Here is a 27,741-nt window from a genome sequence, read left to right as displayed (position 1 = left end):
GGTGCAATAATTTTTTACCCAAAATTCCACCAAAGTGCCGCCAAGTTAATGGTCACGTCTGTCAGTGCATCTTTTATTATCAATATCTCAGCTTTTAGTGTAAATTCAAAATTTCTTTTTGTGGTGCACATTGGTGCTAGCTATCACGAACAAAATGGAATGAGTTTCAATTCAATTTAGGGCACTTCCGGTTAAAGTTATATTTGGCGTACAATTGGTGAATTTTTACAGTTTCCGTTGTGTTGCTGGCTTATTATTGGCATTGCAAAGTGTTCCGAGCTGGGTGCAATAATTTTTTTCTCAAAATTCCACCAAAGTGCCGCAAAGTTAATGGTCACGTCTGTCAGTGCATCTTTTATTATCAATATATCAGCTTTTAGTGTAAATTCAAAATTTCTTTTTGTGGTGCATATTGGTCTAGCTACCATGAACAAAATAGGATGAGTTTCAATTCAATTTAGAGCACATCCGGTTAAAGGTAAGTTGGCGGGAAAATCGGTTGAATAATTTGTAAATTACTTTGAAAATATGCTAATTTTTGGCATTTCCTGTGTGGGGCTAGTGGTTCTAATACTAGTACTTGCTATTTTGGAAAAAAGCGCTCCAATTTTCCCACAAATTAAACTCATTTTTTTTTTAATTTAAATTTCGCGCGTAACTTTAAATGGAAAATTGAGGCTTTTCCTTGGTGGTGCTAGCTTTTTTATTGGTGGTGCATAGGAGTGCAAAGTGTTCCGAGCTGGGTGCAATAATTTTTTTCTCAAAATTCTACCAAAGTGCCGCCAAGTTAATGGTAAGTTGGCGGGAAAATCGGTTGAGTAATTTGTAACATACTTTGAAAATATGCTAATTTTGGGTATTTCCTGTGTGGGGCTAGTGGTTCTAATACTAGTACTTGCTATTTTGGAAAAAAGCGCTCCAATTTTCCCGCAAATAAAACTCCATTTTTTTGAATTTAAATTTCGCGCGTAAGTTTAAATGGAAAATTGAGACTTTTCCTTGGTGGTGCTAGCTTTTTTATTGATGGTGCATAGGAGTGCAAAGTGTTCCGAGCTGGGTGCAATAATTTTTTACCCAAAATTCCACCAAAGTGCCGCCAAGTTAATGGTCACGTCTGTCAGTGCATCTTTTATTATCAATATCTCAGCTTTTAGTGTAAATTCAAAATTTCTTTTTGTGGTGCACATTGGTGCTAGCTATCACGAACAAAATGGAATGAGTTTCAATTCAATTTAGGGCACTTCCGGTTAAAGTTATATTTGGCGTACAATTGGTGAATTTTTACAGTTTCCGTTGTGTTGCTGGCTTATTATTGGCATTGCAAAGTGTTCCGAGCTGGGTGCAATAATTTTTTTCTCAAAATTCCACCAAAGTGCCGCAAAGTTAATGGTCACGTCTGTCAGTGCATCTTTTATTATCAATATATCAGCTTTTAGTGTAAATTCAAAATTTCTTTTTGTGGTGCATATTGGTCTAGCTACCATGAACAAAATAGGATGAGTTTCAATTCAATTTAGAGCACATCCGGTTAAAGGTAAGTTGGCGGGAAAATCGGTTGAATAATTTGTAAATTACTTTGAAAATATGCTAATTTTTGGCATTTCCTGTGTGGGGCTAGTGGTTCTAATACTAGTACTTGCTATTTTGGAAAAAAGCGCTCCAATTTTCCCACAAATTAAACTCATTTTTTTTTTAATTTAAATTTCGCGCGTAACTTTAAATGGAAAATTGAGGCTTTTCCTTGGTGGTGCTAGCTTTTTTATTGGTGGTGCATAGGAGTGCAAAGTGTTCCGAGCTGGGTGCAATAATTTTTTTCTCAAAATTCTACCAAAGTGCCGCCAAGTTAATGGTAAGTTGGCGGGAAAATCGGTTGAGTAATTTGTAACATACTTTGAAAATATGCTAATTTTGGGTATTTCCTGTGTGGGGCTAGTGGTTCTAATACTAGTACTTGCTATTTTGGAAAAAAGCGCTCCAATTTTCCCGCAAATAAAACTCCATTTTTTTGAATTTAAATTTCGCGCGTAAGTTTAAATGGAAAATTGAGACTTTTCCTTGGTGGTGCTAGCTTTTTTATTGATGGTGCATAGGAGTGCAAAGTGTTCCGAGCTGGGTGCAATAATTTTTTACCCAAAATTCCACCAAAGTGCCGCCAAGTTAATGGTCACGTCTGTCAGTGCATCTTTTATTATCAATATCTCAGCTTTTAGTGTAAATTCAAAATTTCTTTTTGTGGTGCACATTGGTGCTAGCTATCACGAACAAAATGGAATGAGTTTCAATTCAATTTAGGGCACTTCCGGTTAAAGTTATATTTGGCGTACAATTGGTGAATTTTTACAGTTTCCGTTGTGTTGCTGGCTTATTATTGGCATTGCAAAGTGTTCCGAGCTGGGTGCAATAATTTTTTTCTCAAAATTCCACCAAAGTGCCGCAAAGTTAATGGTCACGTCTGTCAGTGCATCTTTTATTATCAATATATCAGCTTTTAGTGTAAATTCAAAATTTCTTTTTGTGGTGCATATTGGTGCTAGCTACCATGAACAAAATAGGATGAGTTTCAATTCAATTTAGAGCACTTCCGGTTAAAGGTAAGTTGGCGGGAAAATCGGTTGAATAATTTGTAAATTACTTTGAAAATATGCTAATTTTTGGCATTTCCTGTGTGGGGCTAGTTGTTCTAATACTAGTACTTGCTATTTTGGAAAAAAGCGCTCCAATTTTCCCGCAAATAAGACTCATTTTTTTTGAATTTAAATTTCGCGCGGAACTTTAAATGGAAAATTGAGGCTTTTCCTTGGTGGTGCTAGCTTTTTTATTGGTGGTGCATAGGAGTGCAAAGTGTTCTGAGCAGGGTGCAATAATTTTTTACCCAAAATTCCACCAAAGTGCCGCCTAGTTAATGCTTTTTTTAGCACTTTAATTCCTTATATTTCTGAATGTGTGCATATTTTATTAGATTTTTTTTGTGGTTCTAGCTGGTGCTAGCTCTCCTCTACCTGTATACTAAGCCGCGGTTCGAAATTCAGTGTTTGCGGCAAATTCCTTTGATCTTTTGAATGGCCATATCTCCGTAATTATTAAAGTTAATGAATTTTTTTAAGTGGTGCAATGGAGTGCAAAGTGTACTTAACATAATGAAGTAAGTTTCAATCAAATCCGGCCAAATTTTTTTTGGCGGGAAAAAAACTTTAATTGCTTATTGTGGCTTTTCCTTGGCGAATTTAGATTTTTTTTTGGTGGTGCATAAGAGTGCAATGTGTTTCGAGCTCGGTGCAAAAGTTTTGTCTCAAAATTCAACCAAAGTGCCGCCAGGTTAATGGACCCATATTCTTTCTATATTCTTATACCTCGCCTATCATCATCTCATCTTCCCTTTACGCTGAATCTTTGACGTCATACCGACCTTATTTTACTTCTTTTTATTTTTATTTTGTCTTTTACTCTTCCGCCTGGCTTGGCTATGGCATATTTCTGTCGCTTCAGTGTTGTTTCCCTGGCGATTCTACTATTTCATTATAAACATCTCGTTCCAATTTCAAAATAATACTGACTTCTGTTTTTCTCTTTTAATATTTCTGTATTATTCTCTTTTTGAATAATAACTACATATCTCAGTAATATGTAAAATGTATATAAAAGCAACTAAACGACTTCTGTTCAGAAAATATACTGAAAATTAACATAAAAAAAATAGAACTTACTAAGGTGTAAAGAGTAAAATGGTGACTAGCCTGGAAGTACCTATTTCCCAGCATTAGTATCTCTAATATTCACTCAGAGCAAGTTAATAATGTCCAAATGATGTCTAACTACATAACCTCATAACGTTCAAAGTGATACATTACTGTACCCATAATGTATATGTATGTCCATCAACGTACCTAATCATTAAGCTTTCTGTTGTGAACAGAACTATGTGCTTAGATTGTGAAATGGTAAAATTAATAATTTTTGGTTTGACAAAACTTGATGTAAGAACACTCACATTACTTTACTCTTAATTGTTTTAAGATATTCTTTATTTTTTACAATACTAGTTTTCACATCTAAAGCTAAACATGTTTTTCTCATATGGCATAATTTATTAATACTGTAACTAGTAAAATATTCGAAACTGCGATCACATCAAATTTTGTTCTTGACTTTTCTCTTGATATCAGTTTTTCATGACATTTGGGTGGGACAAACACCCCAATTTGTACAATCCAGTTTTTCATACACGGAGAACCTCTAAATCTGTATTTAAACTCTTCAAGGAAGAGGATAAGGAAACCAAAAAGTATCAAGAAAGGAAGAGGGAGAAATATTTTGATTTAGAAATTAAACAATTACACGGATATGTGAAATAAATGTTCAAATTTGTAAAATGTCCGTGTGAATGCTGGACACAGTTTTGCGAACATCCGAACAGTTTTGGAAACATCCGACTGGTGTTCTACTTTTATCATTTGAAATATGAAGATGTAATGTTGGCAAGAATGGCGGGGTATGGTAAAAGTAAAAGTGAGGAAGTTTTATCAACATACTGCTAGCAAAGATACAGAGAGAGCTCTCTCTGTCTCTCTTACACAAACACATCATTCTCACAAACCGCCTACTCTAACGTTCCGCTGCGATTCTACATCTGACTGATTTAAATCATCACGTTCAACTAACTATCAAGGAAAATAGGCAAACCGCTTCATTTCCTGTAATGTTCATTTTTTCGGCCACTTTATTTTTTCATTTTTCTATCAAATTTCCTACTGCATATATGTTCTGTCGATAAGGGAAAATAAATTAGTTCAAAATAAAGGAAATAGTTCGCAAATATCGCGCAAATTATTGGGAAAATTATTTCATTACATGTTGTGAACAAATAAATAATCAGGGAAGGGATTAGCTATGAGGTTAGCATACTGGACTCCCACGCGGAGGTCCCGGGTTCGAATCCAGCAGCTGACCCTTAGATTTTCTCTTCCTAGGAGCTTCTTACAGCTCACTGTCCGGTGATGGACAGTGTTGTCTGTAACGAGAGAACACTGTCCGGAGGCCGGCAGTAAAAAAAAAAAAAATAATAATTTCATTAGTTAGCGACCAAAAATGAAAACAATTGTGAACCCAGAATAGCTAGGCTTTTGAAAGAAATATTTTGGGGAGTGCTCTCAGTTGTTAGGTTAATTTTTTAAGAAGCTCTTTCTGAATAACTCGAATCCAGAGTATTGATCGCAGAAGAACAGCGGCAAAGCACTAGTTGGCTCACTTGTTAAATAAATACCTTCTATCTTTTATAAAGAACTACCTACATGTAAATTTACAGTAATGGTCACTAACGTAAGCAACTAAAAACAAATTATGTAATTATACAATAAATTAGAAGACTTTTTTAAATAAAGAAATGGGAAAATGTATGTCATAATATTTTGCTTTAAGTAAAGAGAATAGCTTAGCAGTATAGTGGCGCGATGAACTTGCTTGAAGATGTTTCTGAGTTCATTTAGACAACAGGGAACCAAATTTGCTCTTCTTTGGAGCTACAATATTCTATTAAGAGGCAGTTAAAGACACATATACTTGTTCAAAATCTATAATGTCCAAGGTAATGTGATAAGTCCTCAATGAAAGAAATCAATAAAATCATTCATAAATAACGTTATTTTTACGTTGTTGTTCATTGTTTTTGGTGACTGATTTATAGTTTCAATAGGATGAAAAAATAAATGCCATTTCAGTCAGTAAAATTTATTTTGCCGAGCTTTCGACCTAGGGACTAGGTCATCTTCTCTAGTTCTAAACTAGCCCTGAAGATGACCTAGTCCCTAGGTCGAAAGCTCGGCAAAATAAATTTTACTGACTGAAATGGCATTTATTTTATCACCCTACTATTTTTACTTTATTCAAAAGTTTATCTTTACTGTACAATAAAACCAGTATGTTCAAAGGTAGAGGTAAAAAAGGGGTTAAGGTTTAAAGTTTATTACTAATTATTTATATTGCGCTTGAGATTAGATATTGCTCATTTTTGAAACTTTTTATAATACAGCTATAATGTTTTGACGCATTTAAACCTTTAATGATTTAATTGTACCCTCATTGACAAAAAAATACTTTTTAACTTAATTTTTAATACTAGTTTCAAGTAATAATTTCTGTTGGAGGAGTCTTCCACTTGCCAAGAATATTTTGCCCAGTTTGTGAAAAAGTTAGTAGTAAAGGTTAAGTTTGTGTAAGTTTTTCTTACAAAAAAAGAAAAGAAAAGAAAAAAAAAAGGAAATCTGCAGCAGGAAAGTTTTCGCCAAAATATAAAGTGAAACGTGTTAGCTTTATATGAAGGGAGGCTATTGCAAGAAAACAGAGACCTTATAAGGAAAAAGTAGCTGCGAAAGAAGAAAATTCTCCTTTTTTTTCCTCTGCTGGTGGGAGTCCGGTCAAATCCAATAAAGGGTCAATTCAAACGAATGTCGAGGAGAAAAAGAGAGTGCTTGCAGTGGTGCCAGAATATCTCACCCTCTCTGTTCGACAGAAAATAGAGTTACGTCATTTCCTTTAAATGGAAGTATGATATTGAAGGAAGCGTTAGGGGATATATTGGAAATCAAAAACTTCTTCTTCTTTTTTTTGGTACTTGAAATAGTAAAAGTGGTGTACACAATGTGGCTAGAGATTCTCATAAAAAGCAATACTGAATCATATTGATTAAAATCTTCTTTTTTTCTTTAATACAAAATTGGAGTTGAAAAATTAATTAAGTGGAATATCTAACAAATAACAAAAAAGAAAAATAGCGTTCTAGAGGAAGCATTAATACAGAAATTATGGAGTTGCTTTCATGGTAGTTTGACATCATGAAACTAGAGTACAAACGCCCCGTTGACTTACCATTTTATTGTTTTATTGTGAATTGTTCTCAATAGTTAAAACAATATGAAGGAATTATTGGATTGCAGCTGTGTAATTAATCATTCAACTGAAATTTTAAATATTGCTAAAATTAAACAAGTGGTAATATAACCCATGTCAAAAAGGAAGTAAGCCAAAACGGTCCTCAACCACCGCCGATGATCTGTAGAGGGATCTGTTGTGAAATTCCCCAGTTAGCTGTCCGAATTACCGACCGCTCAGTGCACTTTGACTAACGCTCACTAGCTGTTCCACAGCAAGCTGAGAGGCGCCTCCAGAGTAGCTTAATGCAGTGGTTGTCTCAATCCACTGTGAAGAGTCTGGCTCTTGCTACGACCTCTAGATGACAAACGGTGACTCTTCTTTATACAAACAACATCTGCGAAGACCACCATTGACTAGAATTAGAAACTTCTAAGCCTGTAGTGCCTCTAGTCAGCCGGCAGGACTTTTTGTTTAGAGTCACCAATCCCGCTGTAAAACTTTGGCGAGAAACATCGAATAAATTTCTTGGCGGCCTCTAATCAGTGTTGTTACACCACCAAGTCTCATATTTGTTGCAGACCTATGATTTGAAAGAAACTCCAAGGGTCTCCGCGCGAGTAAGATATTTTGTTCGCATCTACTCAGGCTACTTCTTCTTGCCCTGGTACCCTAGACAGATTGACCTTATTAATACCAAATATCTCGGAGAGAGGCTGAATACGACCCACTTCAGCCTTCAAATTGATAGCACTGTTGACTCTTGTTGCCACCTGAATTGTCAGAATAAATGACTATCCACCTGTACGGAAGATTTCGATTTATTATCTTCTTGGAGTCCTTGGCACTAGAATATACTGGTCAATGTTTCCTGTTCGATACAATACTCGATGTGCCTAAAATTAGAACCCTTACATTATTAAAATAGGTCAGCAGACTAGAGCTGATTAGTATGGATTGTTTCGAAAGTTAAAGTTCCAGCTTTTCAAACAACTCAAAAAAAAAGAATCAAGTTAAATAAATAAAAGAATTTCGAAACGACTCCCTACTCAAAACAGTAAGAGAGGGATAGAGAAATCAAGGAATGAATTAGTGTGGACAAAATGAATTTGCACCAAATCAAGAAGGTAACAACATAATAGTAATATTTGTGGCCAGAATATCTGATTTACAAGAAGTGACATAACAGTGTAGCCTTTTTAACTCTGTTCTGATTTATCCAGTCATCAGTATTTTATGTCAGCTGTAATAAAACAAAAATAAAAACACCAAAAGGAAGAAATTAAACTTCCATTTTCATTGTAAACGGAAAGAGAACCACTTCTTTTTTTTCCACTAAATAATTAAAAGGAATAACTTTACAAAAATACGACACCATATTATAAAATAACTCCAATTACACTTATATCTCGCAATAACATATCTCGCCTCTTTCCTGAATACCATTTTTATATTTATGGTTCATATTTTTATCATTTTGAAGGTTTTATGCAAATTTTGTGAGTGGTTTTTGTAGTGAAACGAAATCTTTTTTCTTTTTTTTTTTAAAGCAATTCCATTACGGTTGGTAGTAGTGGAGCAGGACTGAGCCGGATATCAAATAATAATTAGCGCTGTAGAACTGTCCGTTCCATTTGTGAAAAAATTTTATGTATACGCATATGTAAATCTAGACCACCCTGATGAGCTTACAAGCGGTAGAATCTAGGTTGGTCAAGATATGATGAAAATCTCGCTTCCCAATAACTCGCCTTGCCACTGATAAATCTCTGGATCTTTCCGAGGAGGTTATTGTTCCATTGTGCTAATACTGCAGACCACCAAATATCAGCTACATTGATAATTCAAGTTCCAATTACTTTCTTGCCGAGTCAGTATTTTACTCTTTTGCTCAGTCCACATGACTTACCAATTACTCTTTAGTACGTATATCATTTCAATTTGCAGCTAATTTAGATTCACGTTGAGCAATAATCCAAGATGGTTTACTTCTTTCATTAAATCCAGAGAATCCTCTGAAAATAAAAGCGGCTTGAATCACTCTCTTTTCATAAGCGTAATGAAAATCAAAAGGAAACACATCTTGGTAATGATGAAAAGCCACGTTTCTGGCACCATCCTGTTGCTAAATCTGGCCCCGTTGCAACCACTAAAAAACTTGGATTTCACCTCTCATGAGGAGCGAACAGAGCTGAAACAAGCTTTCTCCCGAAGTAAACGTAGCCTTACCGGTACCTCTACCTCCGCATTCCATGGTCTAGAGCAGTGGTTCCAAACCTGTGGTCCGCTAGAACTAAAATATGGTCCGCGAAACACTTAACATTTTTAAAATAATAATTATTTTACATGCGTCCGCGTGCGGCAACGGCGCGGTGAGTGGGACGTCGAGCGAGCTTAGAGCGCCTAAAAACAAGTCCAAGAGTCGACTAAAAGCAAATGATAATGTGCGTGCCGCTTTGAGCAATCTCATCAATCAGGATTACCCATCTTGTTAAGTAAATGCAAGCTCAAAAAGCAAATTAATGTTACTGAAAACATAATCACAATGTTAATTGAAGTTTATTTTTAAAACCTAAAAGTAGTTTACTGTGATATTGAACCTTGTGGCCCCTGCCAACAAAAAAATATTAAAATGGTCCCTGGTCTTAAAAAGGTTGGGAACCACCGGTCTAGAGTAAGCATTCCGAGGTTACAATCCACTCATCAGACTTTCAAAAGTTTGCTCCTTGTGTGATCGAAGAAACACTGCATGGCGTTTTCATTTTTCTCAAATACTGGCTTTATTCTGCCAACAAGATTCTGGAAAGCTGAATCCGTCGATTTACCTTGTGCATATATATAATGATTCTGATCTAAGTTGTTTGGTCCATCAGAAACTGAGCCAAAGTCCTCTCTAAGCCCTTCAATGGAAATTAAGTAAAACTGAAGCCCCTGTATGCTTTAGAGTCGGCATAATCCTTTTTCGACTTGTGATTGCTGCAGCTAGTTTCGCAAGCTGGCCTCTATTCTCCTAAAATCAGACGAATCTATGGTCCTAGCACTACTAGTAAGCGTTAAATGATTTAGTGGTTTGAGTTGGTGGTTTGGGACTTATAATCAGGTCTTTTTACATAACAAAGTGAAATTGTTGCAAAGATAGTTTTAAGCTAAATTGTGATCGAAGTTGGTGACCCATAGGGCTAATTAAATGTTATTCGTTGTATTAGCTATATATATATATATAATCAGAGGGAAGTTGAACGATCTGATAGTGACTGAAAGGTATTAGAGAACTGATTAAAGGGGAGCTACCCAGAATAGATATAGACGGGTCTATCTACTCTGTGAGTTAGAAAGGGCTAGGACGGGACTGCGGTTTTGGGAGAGGTAGTTCAGTTGGGCCAACTCTGTCCTTAGTTTTGGCTGGTTTCAGTGCTCACTGAGTCTAGCCTAGATGAGAGGGCACTAACACTTTCCAAAGTGAGTAAAGGGCTAACTAAACTTTGTTACCTATTTTGTGTGTGTGCGTGCGTACGTGCATGCACGCGTTTGTGTGGATGTAGGACCTAGTTTAGCTGTGCCAAATTACTGTACATTTCTGCACTGCATAACTTACATCACCTCCATGATTGTTACTTTCAACAAATTCAAAATTCAACTAAGTTAAGTGTTAATTCAAGAACTATATATCTTGATTTAAGATATAATCAACAAATACTTATTTTTAAATTACTCACATGACTTCACTAGCAATTGTTGAATTAACATTGATCTCAAGGGAAGGGATTAGCTTTGCGGGTTCGAATCCAGCTGCTGATTCTTACAGCTCACTGTCGGGTGATGGGCAGTGTTGCATGTAACGTGTGCTCTGAAAAAAGCTCCGGGCGCCAATAACCTCAGATGTTGACGCACCTAAAATCATAAAATAAAATTTAAAAAAAACAATGATTTCAAGAAATTGCCTTTAAAAAAATGGCATTATTACTAAATCTTTTGTTGTTATTTAGTTATTATTAAATTTGGTTATTATTTAGATTTAATACGTAATGCCTAGTATAAAATACAAAACAAAGATTAGCATTCAGAGTTTGAACACAAACATTAAATTGGAAACATTATAAAGAGCCTTGACAATACGATGAAGGACATAAGATTAGAAGAATTGTATTCAATGAACTTTAAGAATTTAGCAGAGCCCTAAAGTTCGGCTCCTTAAATCCTCATTGGTATTGAAAGTGTATTTTTTTAGAGCAGTTAAATGAAATAAATTAATGAAACCTTAAATTATTTAATTTGTTTTACATGTTATTTGCAGTTAGTTGTTAGTGTTTTTAAAATATTTTTTACTTGATAGTTGATTCAAGTATTAGGATAATTTATTTAATTTAAATTTATTTGTAATGAGATGTTATTAAAAAAAATTAATTTAATTTTTACTTTTCCTTAGTTAGTTTTATATTAATTAATATTGTAATTTAAAAACGTAAAGTAGTTTAATATATGATGTTATTATTTTATATACTTACTTTTACGCTTTAGACATTTTGTCATTGTAGAGTTCTACATATTAATAAGGGCGTTAATCGATAAGACAATTTTCAAAGCAACTACGCATTAGATGAAATAACATATTAACCACTGAATCGCAGTTAATCTCTTAATTCAATTCAATTATATTATGGATTATTTCTGTAAATATAATTATTGTTATTATTTCTTTCGCTTGATTATTTATTGAGCAACTACACAGAATACCTATCAAGCCAAATGGATTAAGAAAACGAGGAATGGTGGTGCTAATATGGTTCAGTAAATAAACACATATATAAACCCCAGAATATGTGGGGCGTGATGGACGATCATCCAGCGATGGACGCCATAACGGCAAGCTTACCCAGGTCTGCCGTTAGGATTTGAAGAAAAAGTTCTGGTGAACATGTTATGAATCAGAGGGTTGTATTGAACACCCAGATTAGGATGGGTTGCTTAAATTAAACCGTAGAACGGTGCATTAATTTTTCTTAGAATTTTTAGACTACAGGATTGGAACCTTGAAGATTCTGTAGAAGTGAATTCTGTAGGTCCACTTTTTGGACTAGAAAGGCAATAGAGAATTCTATTTTGTATAAACTGCCAATGTTCAATTATTGTGAAACTTTTTTACCTTTAGGGAATGAAGTACATTTTATTATTATTATTTTTTTTAAAAGTCAACAAATCAAAACCACTCAGAGATAAAAGTAAGAGAAATACGATTTCAACTTACCAGCCAGAGGTTCAACACATGCAGATCATTAGTAATACATGGAAAAATTGCTTCTAATTTGAAAGAGCACTTAGGTAAGCCCATTTCAATTAACTTTGCCAAAACAATGGAGCTCTCCCGCATGTAAAATCCCTTGTTGTATGGATCACCGAAAAATCCATTAAAACATTTATTCCGCTAAACTTTTCCGAAAAAAAAGAATTGGCTACTTCTTGATCTTTTTCGTAGGTTCATCTATTATCAGAATTTGTTTTTTTCAGATTTAAAAACCTTGACGAAATCCTAGAATATTGTTCTTTTTTTATTGTTCTTCTTTTTTCTAGAATATTGTTCAAAAAGGAAGAAATATTATTGCCAATTTGAGTCAATAATTGATAGAAATCATTAAATTTTTGGAACAAGAATTTGGCGGTCAATATCAGAAAATGAATTCTCAAAACTCTTTCTACTTTTTCTTAACCTACTAATAAGAGTAGGTATTGTTATTGTGCTGTTTTTCAAATTTTAGTCTAAACCCGAAATAAGGTCCTTTGAGAACGAAAAAGGAAAAAACCGTTTCCGGAAATAACGCTTTATTAAATTATTTTTTACCATTCCAACAATTTAAATATTTCAAAGAATTGGTTTGCCAATTGTAAATGTCGTCGTTGTAAAACCAATATCCGCTACGTGCACTTTTTGGAGATTTCAACATTTAGACTATTATGACCAGTTTACTAACTAAATTTTCGTAAAAAAGACTGCTATGTGACTCTAAGTATTTCACGGTAAACTGTGGTCGCTAAATATGCTATGTGCATCAGCCAGAATATTGTCAAATGAAAACTAACGTAATCAAATAAGATTACGAGCATCTAACCACCAATTTTCAGTCTATCAGAGCTGGTAAAAAAGGGTGAACCCACTGTGAATGATATCAGAGGATTTTTATACAGGTCTAATAGTGAAATGTACTTCAAACTTCGCCTGTCCACATGATTATATAATACTTCCTCAACGAAGGCGTCTTCCTCGAGAGTATCCTGAACCTTCAACATTGTATGACGGCCCATTGGAAATAACTCCATCTAAGTTCAATCAGTTAAAGGAACTTAAAACCGTTTGCTGACCGTGTCTACCATCCATTTTATGGTTGGTTAAAGTATAAGTCTGATTAATGCCAGTTTTATTTCCATTCAAGAATAATAAAATACTAATGTAAATTAGACATGTTTTTTTACTAATACCTGCTATGTGCCAATAATTGACAATTTATAATCTGCACAAATCACTCTAATTTGGTAATAATAAGCAATTTATTACATTTGGATAACTAAAAATCAAATAAAATAACGTAAAATACAAATAACTTTAATTTAAATTAGTCTTCAAAAATCTGCTTCGTATAAAATTTTACAGGAGAACGTTTTTATTCAATATCTTAAAGTTATATTTTTGCACATAACAGATATTGTTTTGACAACGACGATGTGTGGATCTATAATTTTAATTTGGATCAGTTTTCTAGAGTGGCTTAGATTCCTTTTGAAGTGCCAGTTTCCTGTGTAGTACGGATCTATTTTTGAACGGGGAGGTTGCTTAAAGCCAAGTTTAAATTTCGTGGTATTGTTAGTACATCATTATTCAATGGATTGTTCACTTCCCACAAAATAAATAAATAAATGGCTCCTATTCTTGCCAGTAAAACTCCTGTACGCCATAGATAGAAATAGATTTAAGAGGTTTTCTTTTATCATTTTTCTAGATAACCTCGTTTTAGGGCTGCTCTCAGGAAGGTTTCCTGTTAAGGTAAGCTAAACAATGTTTGTGAAGATTAAATATGACTCAAATCTGATTCATGAGTTAGAACCTTGAAAATAGTATTAAGAAAAAGTCGTTCAGATAATCTGTTTCAATCTGTGCTCGCCGTTTCTGCCTTTGACTGCCTCTAATACGGTGCTACTGAAGATTCCTGCAATGAAATACTACCATGTATGGTGATTGATATTCGAAAAGTGTGCAACTTGCATTCTGTATAAATCTCAAGGCATCACAACTGTTTTTATCAATACATCTGTGTCATCGCTTCTGTTTGTTTATCAATACATCTTGGAAACGGAGACGGCCTGAAGGAACGTACTGCTTCCAGTACTAGTAAAAAGAGGGTGCATACATTATGTACCCAGATTAAGAGGTGTCTCTTTTAGAATTCGTGCTCTGGGATTGGCTGTAAAAACTGGTTCTCTGTCTTAGATTTATGTCCCCTAGGCATAGTCAGTAACTTAAAGGCACTTTTACAATTTAAGAAACAATGCTTATCGAATAGTTCAAATTGAAAAAAAATCTCTTACTTTGTAGCTCTGATTTCTAGAAATTAGCTGTTCAAAAATTTCTGCTAATCATAAAATAATTTTGATGATACTGACTGTGCTTCTCTCAATTTTGAAAATTTCCATAATTAGAAAGACTTATGTGAGAAATGTATGGGGGAGTGGGGTGTTTTACTTAAAAGAAAAACCACGCTTGGGAAAACGAATTTCAAAACAAAGTTTCATAGATAATTTTCATAATTAAAATCTCTTCAATTTATTTTTACGGTTGAATTATGATGGAGTTATGAGATTTTAAATTACAATCTTCGTGATATCTCTGCATGAAGATGTCTGGCGTGGAACACCAGATGACCCCGTCTTACCTCAAATCACGAAAATAAACTTTTTGTTGTAACTATTTTGTGCGGAAATAATCTTGAAGGTACTTCCACTCAAGCAACTTTGTAGTTTTACTTAAATTCTATTATTGATAATCACAGATCACTTTCACTGTCACTTTAGAAAGCAGCCTTGTCTACCTCTCCCTAAAATACTACCTTAAGAAGCATTGAACTGTTTCAGTCGTTTTCAAGGGAACTAGAAAAAAAAAATTCTCCTTTATTTGGGGTAGAATTGACGCTATAAGTAACAATGGAATAAGGGAACCCAGTTGGCGGAGTGTAGGCAGCAACCCTTTGGGAATGTGATCAACAATGCTTAGAATTAATTGATGGTAATAACAGGTCTGCGCTCGCATCATTTATAAAACACGCTTATAAATTTAGACAAGGGAAGATCAGCGAAAATACATTTAGAAAGAATTGTATTGCCCATAATAGTCTACGATGCGTCATTTTCCAACAATAGTTGTCTGGTACTGGGAGGAATTACACTGGAATCAATTGTTCACAAATATATTTATGCATATGAGTTAGTTTGATTGTTCTGTGGGTTATGTTGAATTATAAAATAAAAGTGTGGAACTCGCCTGACGATCATTTGATCAAGGCGCTAAATGTATGAACTAAACATGTAACAAATTATTTTACAATTAAACATTTATAATAATAATAATAATAATAATAATAAGGAACCCAGAAGTAAACGAGTTACCCAATGGTAACACTCCAAAACATTAGACTATTAGTCACTCTTTTCACCAGACAGGAGGAATTCATGTGGCCACTGTCTTTTAAGACGTCTTGGGTTTCAAGAAGAGTTCTTGAAGAAAGATTTTGAGCTAGAGGATTTGCTTGTGATTGTAGACTGAAGTGGAGTTTCCTGTATCGCGTTTTGGTGACTTGTGTGTTAGTCAAAGAAAATTTGTGAATCAGAAACTTGAGAAAAGCAGTTAAAGTCGTTCATACAGCTTTTATTTTTTTTTAGGATTTCCTACTTGTGTTCGAGGCTTTGAGACAGTGGTAACAAAATAGTAGAGGTTGAAATGTAAAAGTTTCTGGTAGAAACAGTAGTTTCTTAGGAGAATAAGTAGAACTCTTAGATGGTTGATGTAAACTTGCAAAAGGAGAGCTAGATGTGCAAACTGAGATAGAAGCAGTGTCCTTGAGGTTGAGAAGGAGGTCTAAGAAGTTGAAGATAGTCAAAGAGTATTCATTAAGAGAATGTGCCCTTAGCTAGTAGGCATATTTCTGTATAGTAATTACAAAAGACCTTAGTCTTGGAATTAATCCCTTGTGGCTAATAAATACATTCTTGGCAGTTATCAAGATTGGTAAACATCCTTAGGGTAGTTCTTAAACTTGCAGTTAACCCTTAGAGATTTTAGTCTAACACTTCTGCCATTCTGGTAATGTTTGGGAATTTAATTCTAAGCATGTTTGCTAATTTCTACCTTAACAATGACATATAAATTACTAAGTCATTTAAATATTATACACTTACGTAGCACAACGTAAATTCAAAAATTAACTGAAACAAATTCAGTTTTATTGTTACAATAGAGCATTGTTTATCGTTTTTAGTGACTGATTCATTAATCTAACAGAAACAAAAGAATATTGCCAATTTCAGTCATTATTTTTTATTTTTGGCAAGTTTTCGACCTAGGAGCTAGGTCATCTTCAGAGCCAAATATATTTAACATTATTATAACATATGTAAGGTTGGTGTTGGCTGACGGTGACCTAGTCCCTTAGGTCGCAAGCTTGCCAAACTTATAAAAGACTGACTGAAATTGGAAATATGTTTTTCTTTCTTTAGTTACTGTATTAGTCATAGATGAATCTTGATCTTTAAAAGAAACTTTGTCAGTTACAGAGCATTGTATGCTTCTCAGTAAAAAGGCTTAAGTATACCTAGTATGACTGCTTAGAAACTCCAGGCTAAACCTCGCTGATTAATTCAAGGCTTATGAGCCTTTTTGTAATTTGCTCTACACGGAAATTAATCTTTACTTACTGATGCATTCAAAAAAGGCTTGAAATCATTATATGCCGAATATCAAAAGACAACTTGACAAATGATAAAAATTACTTATTCCGAAAGAACAAAATTACAATTTAACTGTCACTTTTGTGGCAAAATTTAAATCTAGCTCAGTTCTTCTTATCAAGGGTGAGATTTGCCCACTTCAGTACCACGTCCAGTGTCTTAATGTAGAGATAATATTGTACAAAACTATAAAATTAAATAATGAATTGGAAATAATACAAGTTAAAACCTTGAAAATTTCATATAAATAGTATTTTAAATTGATCTATAACATTCATTTGATAATTTTCCAATGAAATTCTGAGCAAAGAAGGACGGGTGTATGTTTAAGAATTCTGAGTTTTGTTAGAACTCATTGAATCGTATTAAGAGAACGATAATTTCGATTCTGTTTAGAAGATTTTTTAAACCTTTTTTGCAGTTCCTGAAGAAGGCAATGTCGACATCAATGCTGACAAGTCTTTAAGTGTCAAGGTAAAATTGTTGTACATTTAGTGACTTTCAATATTTAACTAAAAAGATATCATCATCAACGATGATGTGTCACTCAGTTCATCATCTTAACTGAAAAATATCATTTAAATAACTGCAGTTGGATCTAACAACAATTTGCATACATATTACTTAGTCATCATGCTAACAATCAATCATACCAGTTAAGTTGTTCTTATTTGTTTTACTAGAATGTTTCTGTTTAAACAGAGGATCATTTTATAGGAGGGGTAGCCAGGAGATGTACATTAGAGGATGGTTATTTGCTAAGTAAACACTAGATATGGAAGTGGAGAGGAGAATCTCTTGAAATAGAAAACTCATCAGTTTGAGGAACATTTGTAAGTGAGGGGATAAAGGCAAGTGAACAAACAGACCATTCTCCAAACTGTGGAAGGTTAAGAGTTATGGACAACGAGGTGGTAAAGATTGTAAGAGGCGAGCAGTGTATCTTCCACTGGCCTAGTGAATGTGAAGGAGGGGTTATATATATTGAAGAAGTGTACAATGGGAGGTGAGATGCAGTACTTGCCTAAACTCTTACTTTGGTATAAATAAGTAACTGTCTTGTGCTCATGTTTACAACTAACAGCGTGCTCTCCAGGTGTTAGCTAAATAAACAAACACCCATCATGTGTGTGTACACTCTTTTTCTGTCTATTATTTAAGTATTCAATAGTTGTTCATAAATTTCTTGCAGTAACAGTAAAAAAAATCAGGAAATCCTGATCAATAGTTAACTTAAGAGTTGATACACTCTTAAAAGACAAAGGCAAAAGATACTTCATTCAAAAATATACATTTGTACAGCTTTAATTCTGGAACACCCTATAACCTCATAACTAACGAACATAAAAGGTTCAAAATCAGACAATTAAATTAAGGGAAAAATTTAACAAAATCATTGTAAGCACACTTTATATTAGAGCTTTACTTTTCTCAGATGTCTACACTCAACTCCGTTATAGTTCCCTAAGTTTCCACAAAGAGGGGGCCATTACTAAGGCTGGTAGAAGAGAAAAAACCTTTCCTGTGGCGAGAAAATACATTTTCCCACTTTGACCATCTTACAGGAGTCGTGCAAATCTTTTAATACTGTGGCGAGTTCGTGGCCAGCCTTAAAAACTTGTTTTGCATTATCTGCAGACCATCAGACCATCAATATTGGTTCTGCAGTTGATGCTCCATGAGGGGCATAACTTGGGTATGAACACTATCTTGTACATCGACAGCTGGTTACTTGTGGTCAGTTTAGACTCTCAGCAGGGAAGCGGAAATAGTGATTGGATAGCCGACCTGTCTTTGTTAATACCATCCTTTACGCTAGGAGGAAAGGGAAGTCTCTGGTCGAAAGTGACACCTAGATATCGGACAGAATTTGACCATAGTACTGACAGTCCTCGTAAGTAGTTCATTCCAAAGTACAGATCTATTTTTGAAAATAAAACAGCTTCAGTTCTACTGTTAGAAACCCATTTCCATACAAGTTACCAAGCACGACAACCTGCAAGTTCACTCGACTATTTCTCGTTGCTATTTTCAGGGTTCTGATTCCTTAATATTCTTTAAAACAGGATATTTGAGCCATATTAATTCTCATCAATTTTATAGTGTGTAAAAGTGGTACACTGAATCCTAAGGTAATAGAGAACCAAAGGAGTAAAGGCCGGGACATTCTTAGGAAAGCCATATTGGAAAATAAGTTGGAACTACCGACTAATTTACAGCAGATATTGACAAAAGCTAATGTAGTAACACTGGAGGCAATAGTAAACTATATCAAACATAATCAAATTCCAGTATAATTAATTAGTTAGCTACAGGTCGATTAAATATACCCCCCACACCGTATTAATGGCTAATCTTACGCACAGAAGGCCAAAGAAAAAACGTAATAGGGAAGCCGATTCAAAACAGTACGAAGTTTACCGAAAATGTCTAGGAGCTATTTTCAAGAAATTAAAGTATTCAGAGAAATAAGAAAGGTAGTTCTGGCAGAGGAATTTTTTTGCAACTCAATTTCGAGTGGTACTCAGCGCTCTTATTGAAGCTTCATCAAATTTTTTCTGATTCTGAATTAGTTTGTAATCACTATTTGAAGTTTAAATGAAATTGTAACCGCCGTTTGCGAGTAAATCTTAAAGTATTGGAAGATCTTTTTTGTAAAGTGGCACTTTCTTCAAATTTGGGGGGAAATCACTTGTGGTTTTTAATTTGGCCCCTTGGCGCCAAATCAACTTTGGTACGCACCCCATTTAGTGGATACAGAATAAATCGACTACCCAATGAATATATTTCATTAAATTTTTAGATATTTTTTTTTGCGTTTATTTTCGCTACAATCAGCGAGTAGGCGCTATAAGTAACAATGATAACAGATATAATGAAGCAAACGAGTGGAGAAGTTACCCAGTGATAACACTCCAAAACATTAGGCTGTTTAGTCACTCTCTTCACTTGAGAGGAGATCACGTCGCCACTGTCTCTTAACGCGTCTTCTGGGTTGTCTGGAAGAGTTATAGAAGAAAGATTTTGAGCTAGAGGATTTATATGAGATTGCAGGTTGAAGAGGAGTTTTCTGTATCTTGTTTTAGCAACTTGTGTGACAAAAAGAATTTTAGATAAATATATCATAATAACCGTATGTGTGAATTAGCACACACTTTTTCTATTGCAAAATAGTTTACAGCCAGATGATATTACCATGGGACCTATGAGGATGTAGAATGAACAGAAGAGAGAGGGAAGATACGCCACGGACAGATAGTCGCACAGAGTAACTCCAGTTTTGGCTGGCAGGAAATGTGTGTGGAAGTGACGGATTTGCTTACGGCGACCATTGATAACAACGAGCTTCTGCTTAAATATCTATTACGACACGACATTCCATTGGCTCCCCAGATATTGCTGCCAGCTAATCGGACTGCTCTCTAGTTCGTAAACCCCTCCTTGTGGCTTCTCATAACTTTTATAGGTCACTGTATTGGTACAGGAAAGCCAAGATATCGTGGTTATCCACTTTATTTTTTTGTTACAACGAAGGTAGGAAATGGAACTACAATGCGAGGAACAGAGATAAGGAGAAAAAGCGAAGCTTGAGCAATCTATATAGGACTGAGTGTCCATGGCCTTTTCAATCAGCTTATTTCAAACTTTCAGGATTGATTCTTTCTGAACATCAGTAGCAGAATTTGTCACTCAATTTTTTTTGTAGTTATTGCGACGTTGATTTATTCTCTGTTTAACAACCTGAGCAAATAATTCAAAACGGTAGTGACAATTTAGCTACAAATACGCTATTCCATTAAAACCATTCATTAATCACTAACAGTTTAATTAGAAGTTTATTTACAAAGGTGAAATATATTGAGTACTGCAAGACTGATGGAACACGACCTTTTACAATTTATAATTGGAAATTTAATGCATATTAAATCATTTGATTACTAATCCAGTTATATAATATTTAAAATAACAATTACATTTTAAATTATTTGAACGAAGCTTAATTTTTTTTTTTTTTTTTTATTATCCTTTTAATGAAATTTACACCTGTACCTACAGGTACAATAGGTAAATGCGATGAAAGTATGTCAATAGCGTGGCATACGTGAATGACGGTCATCCATTGATGGCCGCCGTTAGTCACCCAGTTGGTCACGGGGCCAACGGCGCCTCAGCCGTCTTCGAGGATTGGAGGGTAGCGTAGTTGTAGACAGGTTTGCAGCTAAAGGGTTGGGATGCAGTGAGAGTTTTTGGTGAAAATTTTTGTATCGAATTTTGGCAAGTTCGGAGATAAGTGGAATTTGGAGATCTGTATGTATAGTGTGGTTGCTTACATAGAAAGGAGCGTCTAGTATGCGGCGGAGAATTTTGGATTGCAGTGTTTGTAGTCTATTGAGGTTGGATTTTTTAGCTGTACCGTAAAGTTCGAGTCCGTAAGTCCATATTGGTGTGAGAAGGGCTGTATAGAGTCGTCGTTTGTTCTGTAGTGAGAGTTTTGAGCGTTTGTCGAGTAGCCTGGCTAGAAGTTTGTATCGTTTGTTTAGTTCGGTACGTTTAAGTCTCGTATGGGGGTTCCAGGTAAGTCTCTTGTCTAGGTACATTCCAAGGTACCGCACATGGTCGGCTGGTGGGATAGGTGTGTGATGTAAGAAGACAGGTGGCGGAGTTTGACGTTTGAGTGTGAAGACTATGTATTTAGATTTAGTTGGGTTAATTTTTATACGCCAGTTTTCTAACCAAGGTTCTATTGAGTGAAGGTGGGACTGTAGTGAGCGTACTGCGAGGATAGGGTCAGAGTGTGTGGAGAGAATGGCAGTGTCGTCAGCGAAGGTGTAAATAGAGGTATTAAGGTTAGAAGGTAAGTCGGCAGTGTAGATTGTGTAAAGAAGAGGAGCTAAGACACTTCCCTGTGGCACACCAGCAAGGACGGGATAGATGGAAGAGTGAGTAGTGCCTTGAAGAACTTGAAAGAATCTGTCAGAGAGGTAAGAGCTGAGTATGAGGTAATAAGTGCTAGGAAGGATGTGTTTTAGTTTCCACAGTAGACCTTCGTGCCAGACTCGGTCAAAGGCTTGCGAAACATCGAGGAATACTCCAGCGCAGTACTGTTTTCGCTCGAGTGAAGAAGCGATGGTGTCTACAACACGATGGGCCTGCTGGATCGTCGAGTGGCAGCTTCTGAAACCAAACTGATGGTCCGGTATAATTTCGAGAGATTCTGTAATTTCGTAGAGGCGTGGTAACAGAAGTCTCTCGAATATTTTGCCCAAGAGAGGCAGTAGGCTTATCGGTCGATAGGAAGAAGGTAGTTGAGTCGGTTTGTTGGGCTTGGGTATCATTCGAACTGTAGAAAATTTCCAGAGTATAGGGTAGTAAGTAGTTCTGAGAATAGAGTTGTAAATGGTAGTGAGGAAGACTATTGCTTTTTTGGGTAGTTGGAGTAGGATGTTGGCAGTAATTAGATCGTAACCAGGGCTCTTTTTTTTATTGAGATTAATAATGACTTGCTTGACTTGGGAGGGTGTGAACGGTTTTGGAGGCATAGAAAGAGGTAAAGGTATGTCTAAGTCCCTAATAACGTCTTGAGTATGTTGTGAGTTGAGAACGTCAGGATGCGGAATGAAGACAGTTGAAAGGTGCGTTGCAAATAGTTCAGCTTTTTCCGAGTCACATTTAGCCCAGGAACCGTCAGTAGTACGAAGAGAAGAGGAGGTAGGTTGAAATTTTAGAATACGTCTAGTGGCAGCCCAAAGGGAGTTGTCTTCAGTAGTCAGAGATTTGGTATATTCGGTGTATTGTTTGTTGTAGTATTTACGGAGTTCTTTTTTAAGTTGGTTTGTCAGGTGATTAAGTTGTTGTTTATGAGATGGGTATTTTGTACGTTGCCAGAGAGATCTCGTTCGTCGTTTGTTAGTTATGAGTGTGCGCAAATAGAGGGGTAAGTTATAAGGTATGCGAGCAGGTTGTTTAGCGGTGCAGTTAGTCGTCGCTTGCCAGATACTCTGCTGGATGGCGGCAGTGAAGTGATCAACGGTATTGTCTAATTCTTGGGGTGTTTTGAGAGGTATTTTGAGGTCAATTTTCTTCTCAAGTAAGTCTCTGAAGAAGTCCCAGTCTAAAGGTCCGTTTATTAGCGTTGGTTTTGGTGGTCTAAGTTTGTGGTGGATGTCTATTGTGAGGATGACTGGACTATGATCAGAGGAGAGTTCATTTAAGGTGAATGAGTGAGTATGAAATGATGAGATGTTAGAGCAGATGAAAAAGTCAAGCAAGTCAGGGAGTTTATTGGGAGCAGTCGGCCAGTAAGTTGGTTGAGAAGGTGATATGTATGAGAAGCTAGTTAGAGAGAGTGCATTGTAGAGTAGGCGTCCTCTTGGGTTTGCCACCCGACTACCCCAGCGAGGATGCTTCGCATTGTAGTCCCCACCGCTTATGAACCTGGGACCCAGAGACTGGAAGAAGGATAGAAATTGGTTTTGAAGGATTGTGTGATTAGGTGGACAGTACACTGAAGCAATGTTGTAGTGGAAGGGTTCACTTTGGAGAGAGATCACAGTAGGTTGTATGTAGTTTGAGGCATTGTATGGAATGGGAAAGTGAGATAATGAATTTTTTATGAGAATAGCAGAACCGCCATGTGCAGTACCATCAGGATGGTCAGTTCTGTAGGTTTGGTAGCCATTGATGTAGAAGCGTGTTTTCTCAGTGAAGTGGGTCTCTGTTATAAGGGCAATGTCTATCCGTCTGTCGTGTAGGAGGATGTCCAGCTCTTGTCTGTGGTTAGTTAGTCCGTTTGCATTCCATAATAATATAGTAAGAGAGAACTGAGTTAGAGGCATTAAGGAGCGAGACGGGGAAGTAAGGTGTTGACAACGGTGGTGAGAAGAGTGACGAGAGGAGTAAGGAGCGATTTGAAGTCAGAAAGGAAAGAATTTAGCAAAGTGGTAATGTCGGAAGGAGAGGCTGACTGCTGAGGCGGCGGCGGACCCGCGACCACTCGGGCATAAGATGAACAATCGTTGACGTTGGCTGAAATGTTGTTCCGTGGGAGGTTCCCTGATGAGGCCGAAGCAGCAGGTTGCTGAACAGACGCAGCTACTCTGTTGAGGGCTGAGGGATGGTCGTAAACTGGCGGTCTTCTTCTTGAGCGTTGAAGTTCCCGGTGGACTATGCATCCTTTATAGTTCGCAGGATGTTCTCCATCACAAAGAGCGCATTTAGGACGTTCTATGGTGAGCTTGCCACATTCTTGAGTGAAGTGCTCGCCAGCGCACTTGACGCACCTTGGTCGATGCTGGCAATAACTTTTGGTGTGACCATATTCTTGGCAACGTTTACATTGCACAATAAGCCGCTGTTTGTGAGGTTCCTCAACTGTTATTCTCGTGTAGCAAAGTAATTCTAGGTCAAAAATATCCTTGTTATTATTATTTGGCTCGAGGTCAACGAAAAAAAGTGGTAATGTTTGCTTTGTAACAGGATGAATAACTGGAGTGATACTGCGGGCAATATGCCCATGTTCCGCTAGTTCCTCTTTTATTAAATCGGGAGGTGTGCTTTGATGCAGATACCTTATTACTACCCGATATGCTTTCTCCTGTTCAAGTTGGTAGGTATGAAATTCTGCTTTTTTCTCCCTGAGGTAGTGGATTATTTGTCTGTAGCCGTCAACTGTTTTCGCCTGTATAATTAAATCAGTTGCTCGGGCTTTGCATGTAAAACAGTTTGGACCAATTAACTGTGTCAGTGCTTTACAAAGATCAGCGTACTTGGTTACGTTTTTTAAATATATTGGCGGTGGTTTCGGTATTTTCTGAGACTGAGTAGGCACAGATGCAGGCATTTCATCTGGAGTAGCTAGGGGAGTGAACGGGTTGTAGGTGAGTATTCCTGGAGCTACTATTGTGTCTGGCATGGAATTTGCAGTTGCACTGCTAGGCTCTGGATTCAGCTCGGGGAACAGAGTGGGTTTGCTTGCTAGGCTTGTTTTCGTAGTTGCTGCAGGCGGAGCATTTTTCTTTTTGTCTTTGGGGGGAGAGCTGTGAGGTGAGATTGTTCTTTTTTTAGTTGTTTTTGAACTTACAGAGGAAGTAGATAAGCTGGCGGGAGATGATTTGGAGTTAGATGTGTTGCTCATCTTTAGAGTTGAGAATGGAGAATTGGAAGATAAATAAAGAGGGGTGAGAAATTGTCTTAGCACTTGGTTTTACACTCAGAAGGTCAAATACTTACAGAACTGAAGGTTAGAGGTCACTATGAATGTTTTGCACAAAAAAACTAATAAAAAAAAAAAAAAATAAAAATAATTATATTTACATTGTTCTTGCACACCGTTAAACTGGTTAAAAGTACTTTACAATCATCTATTAACACAACTTAAACTCTTTTAAACTGATTATTTAAGAGAGCAAAATAAAATAATTTTACTATCCAAAACGATCATATGGTTCTTCATAACTCAAGCTTAATTTAAAGTTGTATTTGTAATTTCTATTTCCATTAATGTAAAGTACATTAATGATACTCGTCCATAAAATGAAAGATAAAGATAAACAAGCTGTAAAACTAACAGGGAAGTCGATTCGGACTTGAGCTTCACGTAGCGAAGAGATGGACTGCACTTCTTAAGGGAACTAGCTGATACTTTTAAGCCGCTGAGCAAGCTTTGAACAAAATCATTTAAAACTTTATGCAATGTAATAAATTAGACAACAAAAGATAAAAGGCGGTTTCCGCAAGTAAGTTTATTTCTGTAAGTCCTTCTGGAGGCAGTTTGCACGAGTTATCGACCTAAACGAAAAGTCAAAAGAATTGGATATATTTTGATCGATTTAATTCGTCTTTGGTAGCTTATTATTATTATTTTTTAATTCAGATTATTATCAAGAGTCGATTCATCAGATTAGAGTAGAAAATTTCATACTCACCTAGAACGTTTCAGTCACACAGGTGCCACGGTAGCCGATCGGTTAGAGGCGAGGTTCGTAAAGCTAAGATGTATAATGGTACTGGGTTTGATTCCTAGTTTCTACGCGTTTTATTTTATTGGATTTCATTTAATTAGATATTATTTAATTGTAAAGAACGTTTGCTAGTCGCCTCCGCCCACGACACCTGATTTGGTAATTAGATGTAAAGCTCGCCTGAAAAAAATAGACTACGTTATTTTACCTTTTCTGTCATACTTTAATTGTGCTAATTAAGTTTTACTAATTATTCATAAATAGAGTGTTAGTAAATTGATGTAAGGTAACTAGGTTCTATAAAAAGAAATAATGTAGAGTTAAATTAATGAAAAATATATAATCAATTGTATGCGCCACTTATTTTAAACAAACTCATTCAGAACATTTTCGAAAAACTATTTTTTCATACTCAGGTGGCTTCAAATCGTATATTTCAGTGGAAACACAATTACAAAATTTTGGTTAGCCCGCAATCTTTACTTACATACAAAAGAGAGAGTAAAAATGATAATTTTAACAGAAAATTACATCCTTATGAGGAAGATGCAAGGGCATAATTGTACTAATATTAGGAGCTGCAAGAGAATAATAATTTTAACAAACATTGAGAGTGATCGATTATCATTATTGCAAACTTCCGATAATATTAATGATAATAATATTTATATTAATAAATCTAGAAGGAGTTCAGAAGATGATAAATACAATGTTAACAAAGATATTCAATTACTCGGAAATTTCATTCAAATCGCATCTTTCATGCTACCAAAAGTAATTTATGGATATTCCCAGCGAGGAAACATCAATACAAATTGGAAGAGATCCAATAGTTCAACCTGTCATGTGCGAAATGACTTGTGATAACGCTCGAACCTACGTACGTCAATAAATCCTCAACAGTAAACGCTCGGCTTGTGAGTCTATATAATCAATCAGTTGTAGAGAGGTAAAGCGATTTTTCTCTTCAATTTCCTAAAATTGGTTTTCAATTAATAATTTTAGTTTAGATAATAAGTATTTGGAAAAAAAGAGGGAAAACTGAACGGTTTCAAGACTATCTTACCAAGGAATTGATTACTAATTTTCACCAGGTCATTGTCACCATAAATGAAAAAAAATTGCCTTAACTTAATGATTTGAATTATAGAAGTGATGTTACGAGATTAAACTACCAGCAACAGCATTTCACTGCTTTCTGATGGCCACGTCATCCGTCGCTTTGGACTCAGGTAAGTCTGCCAGCAGCAACAGTTAAATGCTTAAACATCACGGTAATGGTTAAATGGAAATGAAACATTATCTTTCTTGCAATTTGTTTAAATAAAACACCACCTATGCAAAAAAATATTAAATTGTATAGCGTTTACACTTAGGTTACTAAAAATAGAAGTAAAGCAGTGTAACTGATAACTTACTGGCCATTATCTAGCCGGCTCGACGGATATCTATAGATAAGTTTTCATAAAATGTGTCTTCCACTTTGAAATATCTTAGGGTAGTACCCAGCATCTAAGGTACAGCAAGCAATTGTGGTACAATTGGATGAGGATAGAGTCTCAGAAGGTTGCTAATAGTGGACTGAACAAGGCTCTCTGGCCGACAGCTTTATACGAGGTCTGTAAATTAAGTAATGAGACTGATTTAAAAAAAAAAATTATTCAAAAAGAATTACAATTCTATATTGTCACCTTCAAAATAACTTCCTTCTGAAGCCACACAGCGCTGGAGACGTTTCTTCCACTTCTCATAGCAGTGCTCGAACTCCGATACTGGAATAGCCTTCAGCTGGTCGGTTACAGCCGTTTGAATGTTTTCGACTGGCCCAAAATGAGTTCCCTTGAGGTGATTTTTCAACTTCGGGAAGAGAAAAAACTCGAAAAAACTTTTTACTGGCCAAAAACTCGTATATTGAAATTGCTGTGTGACA

At 35.8% G+C, this 27,741-nt stretch overlaps 1 long non-coding RNA gene across 1 annotated transcript in view; it reads right to left on the bottom strand.

Annotated features, from left to right (window-relative positions):
- LOC141449692 (uncharacterized) overlaps positions 1–27,140 on the bottom strand; it is a 41,952-nt gene extending 14,812 nt beyond the window's left edge. The window contains exons 1-2 of the long non-coding RNA XR_012455651.1: positions 25,776–27,140; positions 10,581–10,755 (exon numbers count right to left, since the gene is read on the bottom strand). This is a non-coding gene — a long non-coding RNA (uncharacterized lncRNA). The remainder of the gene's footprint in view (positions 1–10,580; positions 10,756–25,775) is intronic.
- Positions 27,141–27,741: the final 601 nt, after the last annotated feature.

Source organism: Rhodnius prolixus, unplaced genomic scaffold, assembly GCF_049639745.1.
Source record: "Rhodnius prolixus isolate KJV_2025 unplaced genomic scaffold, Rpr scaffold_2, whole genome shotgun sequence".
In the NCBI taxonomy this organism is placed as follows: Eukaryota; Metazoa; Arthropoda; class Insecta; order Hemiptera; family Reduviidae; genus Rhodnius; species Rhodnius prolixus.
This window is presented reverse-complemented; position numbering and strand designations above follow the sequence as displayed.